This window comes from Triticum aestivum, chromosome 4A (assembly GCF_018294505.1).
Source record: "Triticum aestivum cultivar Chinese Spring chromosome 4A, IWGSC CS RefSeq v2.1, whole genome shotgun sequence".
NCBI classification, from domain to species: domain Eukaryota; kingdom Viridiplantae; phylum Streptophyta; class Magnoliopsida; order Poales; family Poaceae; genus Triticum; species Triticum aestivum.
In genome coordinates, this window is record NC_057803.1 from 600,050,214 (window position 1) to 600,069,809 (window position 19,596).

Below are 19,596 nucleotides of genomic sequence, written 5' to 3' on the forward strand. Positions count from 1 at the left end.
CACACACACACACACACACACACACACACACACACAATGGAGAACATAGAAGGAAGTGACATCTTTCAGGTGCTTAGTATGGCTTCGGACTTCTGACCAAGGTATTGCTGCCAGGTCTTGCCGGAGCCTTTTTCTTGATGCTGACCGTCATCTTCAGAGCAAACATTCTTGGGTCCGTCGTAGTAGACAATGTCTGTGTTAGCATTTTCACGCTTCCAATTTGGTGGGAGCTTTAGATAATTGTCATAGAAGGCTAAAGTCATTGCCAACCTGATTCTATCCCTGAAAATGGATGTATCGGAAATGGTGTTATAATATACCTAGTTGAATATGATTTTCTAATTTATGCGGATGATGGATATTTTTGCCCGACGCATTTTGGGTCACTGACCTTTGATTAGCTACGTCGACAACCTTAGACCAGAATGCGATAGATGGAATCAGATTCCTCTTTAGATTACGTGGCTCCACCAGAAGCACATCAAAGTCAAGTAAGCACGCATTCTTGTCATAAGGTTCACTATATACCAAACCTTTTGGAGCCATTCTTTGAACAACATTCAGAACATCCATACTGATGTAATCACCAAGGCGCTCGCTACAATCTTCAGCAGCACCGATGGCATAATTGCCTAAATCAATGCGAACAAGGTCTTCAATCTTTCCCTGGGTAGGAGAGTGATGTTACACATAAGGTAATGCGAAGATACTAAGAAAATGCTTGCTTTGTGTATGCTTGGACGTGATAGATTATGCTTTGTGTTGCAGAATTGGATTTGCATGCTCAAAATGTTCCATGGACCTATGCCTTATAACCCTGGAAATATGATCCTATTAACACTACCAGAAACTGAAATATTTCTGTGAGTCATCATTTTTTCCTGTCGGGCCCGCAGTAGCGCACAGGAAAATGAGGTATATTCCTGTGGGCTAACCGAAGACTCACAGAATTAATAATATTGGTGTCGGCCCGTGCTCAGCCCACAGAACTAACCTGTATCCCTTACGTGTGTAACTCACAGGAAAAAGAGGCCCATATTTGGCGCTATTGGAATTTCAGCTGCACGTGCCAAAGTGAAAGCCCGTCCCGCCGCTTAGCCGAATTCTGGCCCGCCGCTCACCGACTGATATAAAGCCCTGGCGGAAAAAAAAATCCCAAATCATTACCCACCCTTATCTTCCCAGTCCCTGTTCCGTCCCAAATCCTTCGCCGCCGCCCAGATGCGCCCCAAATCCCTAGCCGCCGCCACCGCCGCCGCGTCGGGCTGCGCGCTGAATCCCTCGCCGCCGGCTCCCCCTCCTCCAATCTCTCGCATGTCCCCTCTGCCATGTTTGTAGGGTCGTCGACCATGGAACGACCCCTTCCGGAATATCGCCGTCAACCTCCCTACTGCCTCCGCGGGGAGGGTCTCCGTCAACGTCGCTGCCACTGCCGTGACTCGACCGCCGTAGCATCCTTCTTTGAGTACCACCCCGTTCCATCCAGGTAGCGTCCCTTCCAGATCTAGGCGCTACCTCTACTATGGTGTTTTTTCACTTATAATAATCGATGTATATTCTCTTCTTTCGGATCTGTATCCTTCTGATAAATTTCATCTGTAAGCACCTCCGTTTGGATTCACAATAAAATAATAAGCATTTTCTTCTCCCTAATTTGTTGGGTACTAGCGGAAGCAAATGGGTCTATACGGACATTCATTTTTAATAGGCCAAAGTAGTTGAACGCCTCTCCTATGCAACCGTATGCTGCAAGATATTGTACTGGTACTAGAGCCAATTGATTTTAGAAAGGTTGTATGAGATCTTTTGCTTTCATTTCCAGGTTACATGACCAATAAATTCTTAGGGGCATGATTTTCCTTATGATGATCTGTTGAATTTTTATTATTCTCCAAGATTGATTGCTGTTTTTTGGTTGTATATAACAACCCATATTTTGTGATGTAGATATACATGGAGGTGCACATTGGTCATTTTTACTTCCTGGAATTTTCATACATGAACATGGTTCCTCTGTTTTTGAGTGGCTTGTACAGGGTATATACATGTGTTTATAATATGGCCTTTAACTATGTTGAGATCATTTAGATGCTTCGTCTGGTGTGTCAGTTGGAAATATCATTTTTTTTTCAAGCTTTAACCGGTGACCATATTGCTACCTTGAACTGAAAATGAATATAATGCAGGGAACTCTTTCCTGAAGCGCGTTGCTTTGGTTCGCTCTGTCCAGAATAATGCACTGAAAATGAAAATAATGCAGGGAACGCGTCATGAAAGTAATGTTTGTTCAGTCCAAATGTTACGTGCCATTCTATTTCCTTATGATTTTATTCTCTTACAGTTTGCTCTCTATCCAGTAGCAGTTGCGTTGCAAGTACAATTCACATCATCAGTGCAATAGAGAGGTTAAAGATGAGGTTGAGGTTATCACTTGGCGTCAAGAAATTGTATAATATTCCTCCAAATGAAGTGGTAATATTCCCTTCCATATTTTGTTGTTGTATGTACTTGAACCTAGAAATTAAATATTGGCCAGCGCTTATTTGAGGACTGATTTTTCTAGTTTGCAGCTCATGATTAGGAGCAAAATTCAAGATCCGGGATCCACGTGAGATGCAAGAGCCTTTGCTCTATTCAAGGTATATATTTTTACTTTTGTTTTCACCCTGGTCTCTAATCAAGGTTTTATCATTAATAATTGCTGATCAAGTTGTCTCATGTATATTAAATCATACCATGCTATGTCCATTGTGCCAAAGATCATGAGATCTGCATTTAACCAGTAATTTCTATGTTTGTTTAGTATGAACACAACTTATTTCTATTCCATTTTGATTTTTTATTGTCTCAATTTGTAAGTGTTGTAAAAATGTGTTCTCTAGTTCTGTTTATCCATAGCTATTGGTTTGATGCTCTTTTATTATATTAGGATTTAGGAAGCATTGACCAGCTGCATGGCAAGTACAACGAGCATTATCAGTACAACAAGGAGATTCAATCAAGGCAAGAAATTCTACCATATTGTTCTGAATGAAGAGGTAACTTTCCCTACTATTACATTATCAAATTATTGCATAATGCTTTGGTTTCTACTATTATGGAGATGATCAAGGATCTGTCGAGTATTCTTGCAAATCTGAATGGATAGACTTAACTCCCTATTATTTTCTTATTATATAGCTTTGTGGTTATGCATCCTTGAGGAGTTGCACTTAATTATATTCACATTGGTATTGTGTTCTGAAGTTGACTTGCAAGAAGTCTCAAATAAATTATCTACTCCGGCTGTTAGCTGATAGTTCTGTCAAACTGACACAGAAGCTTCTGCTCAGGTTGTCATTTGAATGGATTTAGTCAGCTGTATGGTTTGCATCAAATCTGAGACATGATGGTAGAACAAATCACTCCATTATTTGGCTATATAGCTGTTAAATTTGGTAACCCTGCTGTGACAAAAACAAGTTTGGTATATATGCCAATGTTAATGTGAGAAGCTGAGATTCCAAATAGATTATGTTGATCATATCTTATATATGTTTTCCTGTTTCTTGTTACCTTTTTGTAGCAAACTGTTGACACTTGCTCATTTTCACAAGTTCAATTATGCCACTGCAGGGTAACCTTGAAGAGCAGCTTGCAACTTAAGCTGCAGCAAGGCATTATAGAAAATGAGGTCTCATGTTGGACCTCTGTTTTTGTTAGCCTTTGATTCATGTAAATTCTATGGAATTGTATATGTGAATTATGGTTGATGTAAACTATTGAAATCGATGCTTCTATGTTCTGAGTATTCTGAGTAATGGAATAGATGTGTAAAACTATCAATATGGATTTTTTTTGTTTGTTTGTATCTTATTTTCCTGGCGGCTGTGTGACAGGGATATACCACTTCCATGGTTGGCCAAACCTGATGCCTATACAGCGCCTTGTAGGGCCAAAACCGCCAGAGAAACTAGTAAAACCGACAGGGATAAAGTTCCTGTCGGCCAACCGACAGGCATAGCTTATTTTCCCTGTCAAGCTATGGCTGGCGGCCATTCCTGACGGTTGGCCGACAGGAAAAGATATTCCTGTCGGTTTCCCATATTTCCCTGTCGGTTTTCGGCTCACAGGAAAATTTCAGTTTTTGGTAGTGTAATAGCCAGCAAAGAAAATGAGTCACTTACAATAAGCAGGTCTATTCTGTTGATTGATCTGATATCTTCAAAAACATGGGTCAATCTGTTTCATGCAAATTAAAGACTGGAAAATTTTCAATCATTTAACAGTACTAATGCAAATGGTCCATACAAACTTCTCCCAATAAATTTTTGATGTGCGATTGGGGTATTCTATCTAAACTATTATCAGTTACTACTCACTATGACAGCTTAGATGATTGAGAGAGCGAACCAGCAACAGAATAGAACCTATACTCTGGCAGAAAAGGTCTTAATGGGATAAATGGTTCTTTCTTGGGAAGTTCCATAACAGGTTTGAATAAATACATAAGACATATGCATATAGTACCTTTATGATCGAGTCTGCTGAGATATAAACATATCTCTTTCGCGAGAGTTGAGTTGTTGTGATAATGATTGGTGACAATTCATTGCGGACTACCCAAAGAAAGTTTCCTTCTGGAGTGGTAACATTTAGCTTGTCCGTGATTTGCTTTTGGCTGAAGAGGTAATAAGTATGAGGATGCAAGAATTCCAGCAATAAATGAGCATTTTTAATCTGTGTGCTCACCTAGTAATAGTAATACTTGAATCAGCTGGTAGTACTGATTTTAGCTTGTAGTAGGGCAATTGATCATTGCCTCCTTCAGGTATCAAGAAATTGAAGGATACATCATGCGGATGGCTGCCAAAGAAGGAAAAGGAAACACGATGGCCATATAAGACACCACTCAAGAAGTACTTGGAAGACAAGACATAATTCTGGCATAAGTTCTACGTATATCACTAGACTATATAGGTGAAACTATCCAATACCAAATAAAGGGGTTATATCTTTTATACAGCAAGGGGTTTGTTACTTGATATTACATGCAAGCAATCATGAAGTTTTTTCATGCAGAACAAAATTCTTGTATATCAGTTGCAGAAGATTCTGGTAGTTAATGTTGAATAATGTTATTGTGCCAATTTCCTTGTAACAAAATTGCTGAAATACACGCGAAACGTAGAAGCTGCACCTTGAGCTGGACAGGGTGGAGTTTGTGAGCACAGCAAGAGTACGAAGATCCAGACAGCTTATCCAGGAGAAGACATCTACACTCGTAACCTCGTGGGACAGTTCCTGCCGCGGGTAAACAATTCCAGCTATAGTAATATCATATGCATGCGAGAAATATACAGAGAATACAGATAACAGGGAGCTCCAGAGAGCCGGGTGCCAGACGGGCATGGCGAAACGAGCTGGCGGCATGTAGTACCTCGGGGACCCAGGTGCGGGCCGTGCGGCCGTGGTCGCGGTCGGCTGGGTGGCGGAAGTGGGTGGCCGGCAGGAAGTGGAGGCCCACGAGCGCCAGGATGGCGGCGAGGGCGAGCTTCGGCATCCCGCGGCGCCGGCTCGACGTCGGTGTGGATGACGCGCTGCCAAAGCCGGAGGCTGCTGCACTCTCTCGCCCTCGCGTTGACGGGAGGCGGGCGGTGGTGGGAATGGAAATGGAAACGGTTCCAGCTTGGGAGTCTTCGTCGCCGTGGGTTTGTATGTACTAGTACTACTCCCTCCGTTCCTAAATATTTGTCTTTCTAGATATTTTAACAAATGACTACATACGGAGCAAAATGAGTGAATCTACACTCTAAAATATGTCTATATACATCCGTATGTGGTAACCATTTGAAATCTCTAAAAAGACAAATATTTAGGAACGGAGGGAGTATTTTGTAGACGGGCCCTTCGCGCGAAGCCTTTTGGATCTTGTGGCGATCAGGCGTTGCGATTTATGTACTGTTCTTGGCACTGCTTGGCATCGTGTTCCATCTCAGGGAAAGCATGCCCTTGTTTGTAACAAAAGATTTTTTAATGAGTTTCATAAGGTTTTTTCGTTCGTTCTGAAAAGCTTATTGATCTGCAGAGTTATTCTTTCACTAGGGCGTCAAGGGTGGACATGCATGTTCAATGGTCAAGGCCTCACGGGAACACCTTAGCTGGCTGATTATCCGAAATTGTTTGGATTTAAAATTTGGTCCAAATTTTCATCAAGGAAGGTGTGAGGGGCAGTTGTACCTACCAACGTACAATCACCAACTCCCCCTTAATAGTTGAGACTAAAAAATATGCCCGTGCGTTCATCGGCCTGTCCAAATTCATATAATTATTAAAGAAAAAACAAAATTGATTGAAAAATAAAAAGATACACAGTTGATTAACATTCAGTAAGATGACACATTTCTTTTGACGGCTAGTTTAGTATTAACTAACGTTATCAAATTGAGACAAATTTAAAATAATTAGAATTTCTCGAGCATGAACGTTCTTCACCTCTACGGTTGTATTGTATTGTGGATGGTTTCAGAGTACAGGTTGATCTAACTCGAGATTGTATGTGTGAATGAATCTACCTCTACGGTCTAAACCCCCTCGGTTGTAGAGACACCTGGGGTACTTAGGTTTACACCTAGGTCGGTTACATTTGGGAACAAACAGGCCGAGGATCACATTTGTGTCTTGGAGTGTGCGAAAAATCTATGGAAGATTCCATCTAGATTACTTCACGATGCTTGACGGATGCAACCCACTGGTTGGTGGTTTGGGGGTCCTCGGCCCAGCCCATATCTGGGAGCCGACGTGCTTAGCACACCCTATCCAGGACACCATCAGTAGCTCCGAACCGGTTTTCAAGCCGAGGACACTGCTCGGCCTCTTCAAGTTGTTCATCATCCTAAGTCTTCGGCATTGAAAACTGGCTCAACGATTTTTCAATGTGCCTATCTCCAAAGTGACTAGAATTTTGTTGGAATAGTATACCTCGGACATCTAAGGAGCCCCAACTAATCTTTCCCCAGACGTATTCCTCCCTTTGTGAGATCCGAAGACCCTTCCAATGCCTGGTTAACTTAACAGCGAAGTCTTCCCATGCTGGGATGGGGGCGCCGGTTTGGTCACCTTTTGACAACTTTGAGTGAACGAAACGCCCCCACGTACTGCACAGCCGAAGGGCCCCATCCAGTAAATATTATGCCATGTTAGCGCAACACGAGGCCATTGTTATTGGCACCTCTTGTCAATAAAGAGATCGTGCCCTGGATTTTCAGCGACATCATCTGTAAAAGCTCCTCAATTCGCACTCGCATGTAACGCCCGTCGTGTTGGGATCTTGCAGAATTACTGCCATGCAGTGCACCTCTTCCGTGCCTTTACTGACTTAGAAAAGGCACATAGTGAAATCATTCCAGCTTCACGCCAGTCATCTCACTCTTGCTCTCATCATCCCCAATGCATAAAGAACAAAGCAATATGCAGTTTCATAGTTTGACATCCAAAGAAGGCCTCCTACACAGACATACAAACGCAGTGTTTATGTTTTTTTTTCAAGGAGATGTTTTTTTTTGTGCGTGACCATGGGATGTGTTTTTTTTCTATGTGAGGGGAGGTGGGAGGGGGAGTTTTACGTACCAACGTACAATCACCAACTTCCATTTAATAGTAGTGGCTAGAAAATATGCCCGTGCGTTCACCGGCCTGTCCAAATTAGAATAATTATTGAAGATAAACATAACTGATTGAAAAATAAAAAGATACAAAGTTGATGGAAGATAGAATATTTATTTTGACTTCAAGTTTAGTATTAATTAGCATTATCAAATCGAAATGAATTTAAAATTATTAGAATTTCTGGAGCATGAACATTCACCGGCCTGTTCAAAAGGATGTTGCATTCTATAGTCCAAAAATGTTTTTTTAAATTATATTTCATGTTGTTCGTTGACTTAAAAATAATAATTACTCAATTCCCGAGAAATAGCGGATTGATATATTACTCCGTGCAATGCAGTTTATTGTGATTTTGAAAGAATCTATAAAAAGGTTTGCATAGGTCATTACTGAAGTTGGACAAATTTGCAAATTCTGTACCTAAATATTTTATAAAAAATGTTTAGTTTGTGAAGTTTTTGTTCCAAGCATATCTAAAGAATTGAGGGTAAAATATATTGCGAGACAAATATCCATAGAAATAGAAGCACCAATGCAGGTTAAAGAAATATTCAAACTTTTATGTTTGTTTCCTTCTTTTTGGCTCACGTTGTAAACACCTACAAAAACTCACCTCATCTGAATGAGAAGTTGGTGACCGAGGAAGAAAGACCTTTATAAAACAACCAAGAAATCCATGTACTAACATAGCCTAAAGATATTAAAATTTAGCACAACAAAATTCTAATTATGCATGTGGTTATCGAGAACAAATTTTTCTTCACATAACTTTGATATTCAAAAAAAATGCCGAAATTATTATATCCCTATGTATTTAGATGATAATATTTCACTTTTTTCGAAAATAAGTATATCCCCTGGCCTCAGCATCAGGACGATGCATGCAGCCATAGATGATAAATTTTCTTACGTGTTTGTTTTTTGAAAAACAGACGTCGGCATGTGTGTCAGTGCCTTTTTCTTTGCTTTTCCTTGAATGCACATATGGGGTGCAACATTATCTTCCCTTTTAGTTGCACCAAACACTAGTAGAAAAAGAGCCATTTGTCCCGGTTCAAGAGGATTTTTTCCCCAATTTTTAAATTTCTGAATTATTTTACAATTTAATCTCTAATCACCCCTCATCACTGCTCAATTTAACCTCTAATCTCTAATCACCCCTCATCATTCCAAATCATCTAACTTCCCAGCCGGTCACCCACCCTCTCACTACTCCAGCCTGAGCACGTTTAACTTCCGGTTTCTATTCCCCCTCGTTTCCAAGTCTGCACTTGTTGTTTTTTCTGACAATAGTAAGATGTCAATCCTATTAACCATCAGGAGTTTAGCTTGAGCATAAAGTCACTCGTTTCACTGTTTGAGTTTGAAACTATTATTATAAAAAATAGTAATTATTTAGTAACACTAATATTTCTTGAATAAGTAGTTTGACCACAGTTTGACCAAATTTGACCAAAATTCAAAAAATTGAAATAATTATTTAGTAACACTAATATTCTTGAATAATTATGTAGTAACACTAATATTCTTGAATAATTATGTAGTAACACTAATACTTCTTGAAGAAGTAGTTTGACCATAGTTTGACCAGATTTAACCAAAATTCGGAAAAAATGAAATTTGAGCATATCTTTTTTGCAAACAGGCCTATGGCCGCGAGCTCTTTGGGCTGATGAGTGTGAAGATCACTAGTTTTGTCTAAGACGGCGTCTCGATCCCAGTCTTCCTGGTTCAGAAGCCCGGCTGCATGCATGCATGCGTACGTACGTGCATGGCCGGCCAAGATGTGAGTGAGATGAGATAAGGGAGTGTGAGATGGCGCAAATCATCATGCATGCACGCGTTCCGTCCGTCTGGAAGAGTGGACTGAATTACTTACAATCTTGCTGCCAAGCCGGGAATGCATCGTAGATGCGAACCCAGGGGATTATTCCTGCATCGCCACGGAAACGGATGAGGAAGTCTGGAACGGCGGCGATGGTGGCAGCATCGACACTACCGCCGGCGGGAAATAGTCCCGCGATGGAGCTCACGAGCCTTTCCTTTTCGGCTAATAGCAAGGTGGCCGTGGACTGGTCGACGTGGTGCCCTGACACTGCTGCCATATGTGAAACCTTGGCGCTCGATCTCAGCTCCGGCGTAGCTGAAGTGTGTGTGTGTGTGTGTGGAATGGCCGGCGTGCAGCTCGATCTCATGCCCCTCCTGGACTGCCCGATGCCGTATATATTTATATCGATCGTTGGAATGGCCGGTATGCGCTACTGGAATCATGTGCTTACGTTACGTACGTCCGTCAAGGGGCCCGGCCAACCCCGAGTCGGAAGGGCAGCGATTGTCGCAAACAGGATGGCAGGATCCGACGTGGAGAAACGCAGAGCGGGAGGGACCGAGGGAGACGTGTCGACCTTGATCGTCGATCGAGCCAGACATCAACTGTATCCGTATGCTGCATGCATGATAAGTAACCATCTAAACGCTCTTATATTTTTTTTTTACATAGAGAGTATATATTAGCACTCGGTTTAATTAATTAATTTGGTTAGTCACACACGCATGCATGCATGTGCACATGGATGGAGATGATCAGTGAGGTAGACGATCGTATGCTGTGGGTACAGTGCGAGGCAGTGCATGCCGGGCTTCCATTTCCGCAGCTACGTGCAGTGCCACCCACGTACTACTGTTTCATGCGGGTTGGCGAGAGCTGCATGCCTCTGGCCGAGCTCGAGAGGGACCTGCGTTGGGTTGGGTCTTGGGTGGGCCTCCCTCCGTTTGTCTGATCATATCGGATGTGAGCTGTGTCCGAGTTGATTGCACTGCACCGTTTCACGTACAGTATCACCCCGTTTGTCATTGCTTATTTAACGAATCTGTCGCCTTGCACGCGGCCGCTACCCCCTCGGCTAAGCAACGCTTATACTACCTCTCTCCTTCAATATAAAGCTTTTTGCAGTTCAAGTTGAAGCAAAATCATCTTATATATATATTAAGGGACAGTGGGAGTATTTCTTTTCTTTTTTTCACACGTACATACTACAGTTAGCTTTTCGATCCTTGTACCACTAATACAAAGGTCCTGATCCACGTATAAGATTTGTCCTTCTTTTCATTTTAGTCCACGTATAATGTTTGTCTACAGTCGAATTTCATAAAGTTTGGCCAAATTTATATTTAAAGATATCAATATCTACAATACTAGAGTTATACAATATAAAACTTAATTTTATGATAAAATTATACGGATTTTGAATTGTGAATGTTGATATTTCTTTCCTGCGCACTTTGTCCTCATTCGTGCACACCTTTGATCAATTTTCTCGCCGGTCACTCATTCTCAAATTGCTATAAGCCAAGCGCGCTTAACTTTGAGGTTCATTGCGAATAGGCCTAGAAAAGAAGAAATTCCTTGTTGATATGAGTACTCTATCATTTCAATTAAGCCAGAACGTTACATTTAAGGTGGAATAATCAAAATGATGGGTTTGTTTGGGAGAGAAGAGGGAATGAGCATGCAGATGTGGCACCGGTTTCAAAGCTTTTTATATATTTAAAGTCTTTGCATAAAAATATTTCGAACAAGACCATTTTTTAGATATATTTCAACTAGTTTGATTTTTTTGTTTCAATCCGTTCTTTTTTAAACGAGTGAAATCAGTTTTCAAAATGAGTAAATTATTATTTTTTGTTTTCATAGAAATGCCTTTTTTGAATTAGTGAAATATATTTTCGTAATGGGTGAAATCTATTTTGTGTATCAAGTGAAATCAATATTTAGATGAGTGAGAAATGCTTATTGAAAAGAGTGAACTAAGGTTTTGAAATGAGTGCAATTATTTTTATTTCAATTGAGTGAAATCAGTATTAAAAAAACAGATTTCACTCATTTCAAAAAACGGCTTTCACTTATTTCAAAAAACGGATTTCACTTATCTGCGCCCGAAAAATGCTTATGCATATTTGCCGTGTCAATGGAGGGGGTTGCCGTGCATATTTGCCAATCTACGTACATGCATCAAGAAATCAGATTAGTAAACAGTAGTAGTACAATTTTTTTTTAAAACACCACAATATATATGCTATGCATTACCTCACAATCACCGCCATTTCCTTCTTTATTGAGCAATATCAAGACTCATCAATAAGTACTGAGAAATTCTTATCTCCAATGTCATTCTTGATAACTTTGCTTACCTCCACTGCACAAGATGAACTCCTCATAGTAGAAGTTGGCACAACATCGTAGATTGATGAAGTCATCAGAAACTCCTCGTAGTAGAAGTTGTCGCACTAAGAGCATCTCCAGCCGCGCCCCCAACAGGCCTCCCCAGGCCACTTTTTCGGCGCCGGCGCCGAAAAAACGGCCCAGTCGCGCCCCCAGGACGCCGAAAATCGCCAGTTCGGCCATTTTTTCGCCTGGCGGTCGCAGGCCGGACCCGGCGCACTGGGGAGGAGTTGGGGGCTTCGACGCAAGGGAAAAGCGTGGCTGGCCCACACCGTCAGGGGAAAAGTCAAGGTTTTCTTCCTGACTCGCCTCCCACCCCCCGCGACCTCGGCCACCAGTAGCTATATCCCGGCGTCGCCCGCCGTCCTACACCACTAGATAGCCATTCCCCGCCGGAAAAATAGCAGCGCTTCGCCGTGGCAGCCCCTCCAACAGCAGCTGGGCGTTTCCGGCCGCCGTTTCCAGCCGCGGAGGCGCGGTTTAGCGGCGGGTACACGCCCACCGAGCGCAAGGTGTTCGGCGATTTGCCTGCCTCGGCGATGGACTCGGATGACGAGGAAGCGCTCACCACGTTGCTGGAGGAGGAAGCCGAGGCCGACGTCCAGGAAGAAGAGCATCTCATGGTGCTCGCCGCCCTCGCCCAGCTGCTGGCGAGCAATGAAAAGTCGCGGCGAGGTGGCTCGGCGGCTGGGCGGGTGAAAGCAAAGAACCAGCATCGTTTCGAAGGCTACTACATGCTCTACTCTGACTACTTCGCTGATGCTCCACTTCACGGCGAGAAAACATTTCGGCGCCGTTATCGGATGAGCTGAAAGCTCTTCCTCAGGATTGTGAATTCCATCCGGGAGTTCGACAACTACTTCAAGTGCAAGATGGATTGCACCGGCGCTCTTGGATTCACCTCCATCCAGAAGTCCACGACAGCGATGAGGATGCTTGCATATGGAGCTCCCGGTGATTCACTCGATGACTATGGGCGCATGGCCGAGTCCACCAGCATAGAGTGTTTCTACAAGTTCTGTCGGACAGTGGTGGCAGTGTTTGGACCATAATACTTGAGAACACCCAATGCGGAAGGCACTGCTCGGATCCTAGCACAGAATGCAGCAAGAGGATTTCCTAGGATGCTTGAAAGCATCGACTGCATGCATTGGAAATGGAAGAATTGCCCATTTGCTTGGCAGGGGATGTACAAAGGCGCCAAAGACGGTTGCAGTGTGGTGCTTGAGGCGGTGGCCACACAGGACCTCTGGATTTGGCACTCCTTCTTTGGTATGCCAGGAACTCACAATGACATTAACGTGCTGCAGTGCTCTCCTGTCTTTGCCAAGCTTGTTGAAGGTCATTCTCCTTCGGTGAACTTCGAGATCAATGGGCGGCACTACAACAAGGGGTACTATCTAGCTGATGGCATCTATCCGAGATGGTCGACATTTGTGAAGACGATCTCAAATCCTATGCCAGGAGGCAAGAACGCCTGGTTTGCGAAGGTTCAGGAGGCTTGCAGAAAGGATGTCGAGTGGGCATTTGGTGTGCTCCAATCTCGATTTGCTGTTGTCCGGTACCCCGCTCAGACCTGGTCGAAAGATCAAATGTGGGAGATTATGACTTGCTGTGTCATCTTGCACAACATGATCATCGAGAGCGAGCAAGAAGACCCAGTGTTTGACACTAAACCATACTACAGGCGGGTCCTCTAGCCGAAGTTGATCACCAGCTACCGGCAACCTGGACTGCCTATCTCAGTATGCGTCAGGAGATCCGAGACCCACAGGTGCATCATCAACTGCGGCAAGATCTGATAGAGCATCTATGGAGGCTTAAGGGCGACGCCGGGCGCGACCTGTGATGAAATATGAGTTTTTATTTGTTGAACTATATAATTTATATTGAACTATTTGTTGTTGTACTATTTTGTTGAAATATTTGATATTTTTTGATGAAATATGTGATAAAAAAATTTATGTGCATAATTGAACGCCGAACAACGGCGAACCACGCCGAATATGGGCCTATTGTCGCCCATATGGGCCCTTTATTCGCCTAAATGGGGATAAAAAGTGGGCCAATTTCGACGCCTGGGGGCAACGACTGGGTGCGAAACCGCCCCAGCGCCGATTGCATCGCCGGCTCGCCCCCAGGGGGTGATTTTTATGCGTGCTGAGGGGCCGAACAGCTGGAGATGCTCTAAGGAAAGTACCTACGTGTACCCAATCAGTCCTTGCTATTCCATCTTGATTAATATATATATATGTATGTATACTTTTTTTGCCATATATTATATGTATGTATACGGAGATATTCGCACAGCAGAGCAGTACTAGCTACCATATACTGTATATTTCGATCGCCATTACATAGTGAGTACGCACAGTGTACATACCCGAGTTCATCCATAACAACTCAGAAAAAGAAGCACTACAGGGTCAGGACCTGGTTATACATCACTGCACCGTATATTTCTGCTGCGGAGGCTGGGCCTCAGGCCAACTCCACCATGCGACCTCAAACGGACATCCCTTTTGCCCGGATTCTGTTCGTTTGGGTAGGATAATGGGGTCGTGTCCGGACGTGTTCTGGGATGCGGTGGACTTGCGTCCAGCGCGCGGCTGCATCCGTTTGCCTCATCTTGTCCGCCACCATTTTAAAAAAGAGCAACATTTCAAATGCCAAGCCTAGTTCATGGCTAGCGGCCCTAGTTCACGCCGGCAAGAGAGCTAGCGGCCTACACGTCCATCGTCGGCAACACAGCCAGCGGCCAGCAACACAGCGAGCCTCCAAAATAAATAGTTGTCCTCGCCGGCAACACAGCCAGCGACCGGCAACACAGCCGGCCTCCAAAATGAATGTTTTTCTCACCGACACACAACCAGCGGCCCAGCAGGCGGGCGGCACCCATGCCAGCATTTAAAAAGAACGGCCACGGCCGATCGGACGACCTAGTTCAGGCCGTCGGCGTCGAGCGTCTCCTTCTGCCTGACCTCAAACCAGGCCCTCATCTTGTCTCTCATCTTGGACAAGTCCACGCTCATGATCGCGAGGGCCACCTCCTTTGCTTTGGTTGCGCCATTGGTGGCCTCGATGTCGAGCTGCCTCTGCCTGGCCGAGACATTGGCGGCCTCGATGTTGAGCTGCCTTTGCCGGGACGCCTCCTCCATGTCGACCTTCCTCCTCTTGGCCGCCTCCTCCATCTCAAGTTTCTTCCTTTGAAGCTCTAGGTATTGCTTCATTTGCTCGTCCTTACTTTGCCGCTTCTTCTCGTCCCTCATATCCTTTTGAGACATCATGCCATGCAAAGTGTCATGCAAGGCCATGGATGAGGCATCACGTATGTCGTCCACCTTTGAGTTGGTCTTGCCCCTCGGCCTCTTCAATGCCTCGCCATCTCCACCTCCGGCGAACTTGGCCGTCTTCTTGCCTCTCTTCCTTTGGATTTCACGGTATTGATCCTTGAACTTACAACGTGTTTGATTCAGGGGAATTAGAGATGGGGAATGAGAGTTGAGGGGTAAGGAGATTAAAAATCCACTGTTTGATTAGAGGGAATGGGAGTTTAAGTGGGAAGGGGACTGGGAGTTGGGGAAACCAATTCCCACCGATTTCTTCCCAGGGGGTACCCTGTTAATTCGTGAGGAGAGTTTTATCCCACGTCAATTCCCATCATATGCCAAACAAGGGAATGGGGGTAAAAATCTACTTCACATGCCTAATCCCTTCATAAACACCCTTGTGCAAACTCACATTCCCTTGCCCAAGTGTTTACCAAACAGGCTGTTAGGGAAATTGTTGATGATCGTCCAACAATGCGTAAGAGTGAATGACTTGTCATTATGCCGGGCCTTGAATGCTTCCAAAGATTGAAATGCCTACACCACATGATCAACAACAATTGAACATGCAAACATATACAAGGCCGAAGTATCACATGGCCGTAGCAAGGAAAAGGACTAGGATAAGGAGAGCATACCATGTCCCCAACGCCAAGACCACTCACGGGCCATGCTTCAACGCTCTCAAATGCGGCGCAATACTTGTTACACTCTTGTTGGATGAATAACCACCTTTTTTGAATCGAGGTGATGCCACGGTTGCTTGTAATTTGGTAGGGCTCAAACATCTTCCTTTCATGAAATGTTTTGTGGACTCTCGTCTAGAAAACAAGGCCCTTTTGTTGCGCGCCGGTCTTCGAATCTTGGCTAATCTCCATCCAACATTGGCAAATCAACTTGTCCTCATCTTGTGTATATGAACCCGTGCGAATGCTCTTCCTCCTCTTTTGTGCTTCCGCTCTTTGGGTGAGCTCGTCGATGAACAATGGCTCGCCACCAATATCCATGTCATTGCTTTCTTCTTCATCACCATCACCTTCGCAATAGATGTCATCGTCTTCATGCCACGAGTCACCATGGTTGTAGTCAGCACGGTCGTCGGCCTCTTCATCGGCAACGTACTGGGCGCGGCCATCCTGACTTTGGGTCTCGTCGGGGTCGTAGGCACGGTCATGCCCACCCTCGAAGATCACATCCTCCATGAACTGGTCGTAGAAGGGGTCGTTGACCGGTGGCGTTGGTGTTGGCATTCCATCAAACAAGACGGGGGGGGGGGGGGGACGGCATGGTGCCCGTGAGTGGTGCACGTGCTTGCCTTCTTTGCATCTCGAAGGACGGCCGACCGCCACTGCTGGACCCAGGCGTGACGTTGAGGTCGATGACGGCCGAGGGGCGTGGGGTGGACGGCGCGATCACGCCAACGTCCGGCGACCCCGAGAAACGGGTTTGGGCGTCGTGCCTTGGCGGAGAAAAGCCGGGCGATATAGGCGTGGTCCGCGACGTCGGCGGATAGCAGTGTGGAGGCCGGGAGGCCGACGAGCCTGTGCTCGCCACGCCGACGGCCGCTGCAGGGAAACCGGCCGGACGGCACATGCCAAGCATGAGGAGGGCGTGCGCTTCGTTGATGATGTCCTTCTTCTCGTCGACCGCGGCCTTGCGCCGCGCGGCCTCCATCGCATCGCGCTAGGCTGCGAACTTGGCCGCGGCGGCATTGACCTTGACGACCGCCCTCCGGTTCCTCCTCTTCGCCGATTCCGCGTCCAACTTGGCGATCTCCTCCGGCATGCACTCCGACCACGGCTTCCTTGGCGCATTGGCCGCTTTCTTCTTCACCTTTGGGGGTGGGTCGACGGCCGGGCCGCCGGAATTCGGCTGGGCGTCGGCCATGGACGGGGGAGGGAGGGGGCGGCGGGAGGGACGTGGGAGAGGGTTTTGGGGAATGGCGCCAAATGGGGCGCGGGGGGTTTTGCTTTGTGGCACCAACAGGCAAGCCAGGGGAGGACAAGTGCGCGCGTCCCGCCTATCCACGCGTTGTCCGTTTCACTCCAAAATCGGCGCAAACTTGGGCCGGAGATGGGTCGAAAGCGGACAGAAAACGGACAAAAGTGCCGATGAGTCCGTGCAGATGACGCAACCAAGCTCAGGAGGAGCTCGATGAAGATCTTGTCCTTTGTGTTGTTTCGTTCTAGTTGATCAGTAGTGGAGCCCAGTTGGGGTCGATCGGGGACCTTGTAGCATTTGGGGTAGTCTTCTTTTATTTTGGGTTCCGTAGTCGGACCTTGATTGTAACTGGTTGATGTAATGCTTGATTGTAACTGGTTGATGTAATGCTTTAGTCGGACCTTGGAGATATATCCTTTGTAAGTCAATACAGTCAAAGATGGTTCCCTGGATAACAAGTACAGCTCATCACAAACAGTGTTGTCACCTCTGAGACGTGTTTCCAACCAACTGCTGAAATTCCTGATGTGTTCACATGTAATCCAGTCGTCGCACTGCTCCGGGTGTTTGGAGCGCAGACTGTTCTTGTGTTCATCGACATACGGGGTCACCAAGGTAGAGTTCTGTAGAACTGCGTAGTGTGCTTGAGACCAAGAATATCCGTCCCTGCATATTATTGAGTCACTTCCAAGAGTGCCTTTTCCAGTCAGTCTCCCCTCATACCGCGATTTAGGGAGACCTATCTTCTTAAGGTCAGGAATGAAGTCAACACAAAACCCGATAACATCCTCTGTTTGATGGCCCATGGAGATGCTTCCTTCTGGCCTAGCGTGGTTACGGACATATTCTTTAGGACTCCCATGAACCTCTCAAAAGGGAACATATTGTGTAGAAATACGGGCCCCAGAATGACAATTTCGTCGACTAGATGAATTAGGACGTCTGTCATGATATTGAAGAAGGATGGTGGGAACACCAGCTCGAAACTGACAAGACATTGTGCCACATCACTCCTTAGCCTTGGTATGATTTCTGGATCGATCATCTTCTGAGAGATTGCATTGAGGAATGCACATAGCTTCACAATGGCTAATCGGACGTTTTCCGGTAAAAGCCCCCTCAATGCAACCAGAAGCAGTTGCGTCATAATCACGTGGTAGTCATGAGACTTTAGATTCTGAAACTTTTTCTCTGGCATATTTATTATTCCCTTTATATTCGACGAGAAGCCAGTCGTGACCTTCATACTGAGAAGGCATTCAAAAAAGATTTCTTTCTCTTCTTTCGTAAGAGCGTAGCTGGCAGGACCTTTATACTGCTTCGGAGGCATGCCGTCTTTTTGTGCAAGCGTTGCAGGTCCTCCCGTGCCTTAGGTGTATCTTTTGTCTTCCCATACACGCCCAAGAAGCCTAGCAGGTTCACGCAAATGTTCTTCGTCACGTGCATCACGTTGATTGAAGAGCGGACCTCTAGGTCTTTCCAGTAGGGTAGGTCCCAAAATATAGATTTCCAAGAGTGCCTTTTCCAGTCAGTCTCCCCTCATACCGCGATTTAGGGAGACCTATCTTCTTAAGGTCAGGAATGAAGTCAACACAAAACCCGATAACATCCTCTGTTTGATGGCCCATGGAGATGCTTCCTTCTGGCCTAGCGTGGTTACGGACATATTCTTTAGGACTCCCATGAACCTCTCAAAGGGGAACATATTGTGTAGAAATACGGACCCCAGAATGACAATCTCGTCGACTAGATGAACTAGGATGTGTGTCATGATATTGAAGAAGGATGGTGGGAACAGCAGCTCGAAACTGACAAGACATTGTGCCACATCACTCCTTAGCCTTGGTACGATTTCTGGATCGATCATCTTCTGAGAGATTGCATTGAGGAATGCACATAGCTTCACAATGGCTAATCGGACGTTTTCCGGTAGAAGCCCCCTCAATGCAACCGGAAGCAGTTGCGTCATAATCACGTGGTAGTCATGAGACTTTAGGTTCTGAAACTTTTTCTCTGGCATATTTATTATTCCCTTTATATTCGACGAGAAGCCAGTCGTGACCTTCATACTGAGCAGGCATTCAAAAAAGATTTCTTTCTCTTCTTTCGTAAGAGCGTAGCTGGCAGGACCTTTATACTGCTTCGGAGGCATGCCGTCTTTTTTGTGCAAGCGTTGCAGGTCCTCCCGTGCCTTAGGTGTATCTTTTGTCTTCCCATACACGCCCAAGAAGCCTAGCAGGTTCACGCAAAGGTTCTTCGTCACGTGCATCACGTTGATTGAAGAGCGGACCTCTAGGTCTTTCCAGTAGGGTAGGTCCCAAAATATAGATTTCTTCTTCCACATGGGTGCATGTCCCTCAGCGTCATTCGGAACAGCTAGTCCGCCGGGACCCTTTCCAAAGATTACGTGTAAATCATTGACCATAGCAAATACGTGATCACCAGTACGCATGGCGG

The 19,596-nt window shown here is 45.2% G+C and overlaps 1 pseudogene; it reads right to left on the minus strand.

The window, feature by feature from the left end:
* Window positions 1–65: 65 nt before the first annotated feature.
* Window positions 66–16,872, minus strand: LOC123084002 (uncharacterized; annotated as a pseudogene).
* Between the last annotated feature and the right edge of the window lie 2,724 nt (window positions 16,873–19,596).